Below are 2,227 nucleotides of genomic sequence, written 5' to 3' on the forward strand. Positions count from 1 at the left end.
TTGCTAGTTCTGTGAGGAGTGTCATTGTAGTTTTGATGGTGGTCCTATTAAATCCCTACATTATCTTAGGTATTGTAGTCATTTTCACAATATTAATTCTATCTACTGATGGGCATGAGAAGCCTTCTCATTTACTGTCTTATCTAATTTCTTTCTTCAGTGTCTTAATGATTTCTTCATAAAAGGCCTTTACCTTCTTAATTAGATTTATTCCCTATCTGTCTGCTTTGAAGCTATTGCAAATAGGACATCCTGATTTCTTTTCACCACATTTATTACTGACATGCAGGAAAACTTCTGTTTGCAGTATGCTGATCTGTGTTTGGCTTCTTTGAGTGGGGTTCATGAGCTCTGCAATTTTTCTTTTTTTTTTTTTTTTTTTTTTTTTTTTTTTTTTTTTTTTTTTTTTTTTTTTTTTTTTTTTTGGTTTTTCGAGACAGGGTTTCTCTGTAGCCCTGGCTGTCCTGGAACTCACTCTGTAGACCAGGCTGGCCTCGAACTCAGAAATCCGCCTGCCTCTGCCTCCCAAGTGCTGGGATTAAAGGCGTGCGCCACCACCGCCCGGCTCTGCAATTTTTCAATTTGTGTTTGGTGTAACTTAAGTTCCAGTCATCTTCAGATAGGTAAATGTTGACTTCCTTCTTTCCTATTTTCATCTCTGTTATTTTCTCCTCTGGTCTTACTTTTCTAAAGGCTTTGAAAGCTATATTGAACAAGGTCAGGGAGAATTGGTACTCTTCCCTTGTTCTTGAATTTAAAGGAACTGCTTTCATGTGTCCCCAATTTAGTAGAATGCTTATAGGTTTGTTATATTTAATGTTTACTATGTTAAAGGATGTTTCTTCTACTCCTGGTTTTTCTCAAAGTTTGTATAAAGAAGGGATGGATATTAAGCTATCAAAGATATTTCCTCAATTGAAATTATCATGAGACTTCTGTCCTTCAAAATACTTATGTACTGTAATACACTTTTTTATATATGTTGAACTAAAGTTAATATTTTATATTTATGAATACAATCAAAGTGACTTTTTTAAAACTTTTAATTCTATGCCAATAGTTGCAATAGGTGACAGAAAAAAAATGATGATCAATACTAAGTTATACCTTTCTTCAATGTATCTCCATCACTAATTGTATTTTTAATAAACTAGTTGCTGGGCTTTTGAGGAAGAAACATGAAATACCTAACAAAAGCACCCGTGTCTGGACTTTATAACACATTGATAACTCACCTATTAGTTTTCAACTGTATTGCAGGTATTCTCATCTGATTATGTTTATGCATGATATGTGTAGGTGTTTTCTGGGGTCAGTTGTCTTCTTCTAGCTCAGGCCTATGTCTCAAGTACTTTTAGCCATTAAGCAATTTCTCCAACCCAGTGACTCAGAAAATCTAATACAAAAGATCTCAGTGCACAAAAATTACTTGCAATGCTATTAGTATAATATTAAATCAACCAACATAAGTTAAGTAGATACACACAGCCCAAACATACAAATGCCTATTTACCATTGGTTCAATTATATTAAAGCTAGAATGTAAAAAATAAAATTCTGAAGTAATTACTGGTGTAATATTATATGACATTTCCATCTATTTAAAAAAGCTCTCTAACGTCATTTTTCTCAACCTAAGGCCATTTAAATTATAAAATAAACAAAAATTGTATTATAGAGCCCTCATAATTGTCCAAAGTGGTAATTAAAAGTAGAAGACATTAAAATTTGATGTTAATTTATATTAATTTAAGATGTTAGCATTTGTGAAATGAATTTTTATCAGCTTATATCTATATATAATAAAGTGATAATAACCACACGTTGTGAAAAGATAGATAAAAGTCACAGGCTACAATTTTTGTGATTTTTCTACTAACAGCTAAGTTTGAATAAAATTTCTCAGACTCTGTTTTCTTATCTGTAAACTGATGAATGTGAACTAAATTAACAGTTTTTAAGACTTCAATATTTCTAACAGTCTGGAAAATATGAAAGAAGATTTTTAAGTCTATGGAAAGCTGTTATTTCTGATAGCTATTCCTAATCACATTTGCATTGTAAAGTTAACCTCACTTGAAGTAAGCTTTATATCTGTACACTTTTCTTCCTCGTTTTATGTGCAAAGCGTCTTCTAAGGGTCATTGATAAATTAAAGAACAGACAATTATAGTATATATGTCATAAAAATAGTAGACTGCGTTATTCTCAGGTTAGAAGCAAAAAA

This window comes from Mastomys coucha, unplaced genomic scaffold, assembly GCF_008632895.1.
Source record: "Mastomys coucha isolate ucsf_1 unplaced genomic scaffold, UCSF_Mcou_1 pScaffold13, whole genome shotgun sequence".
In the NCBI taxonomy this organism is placed as follows: Eukaryota; Metazoa; Chordata; class Mammalia; order Rodentia; family Muridae; genus Mastomys; species Mastomys coucha.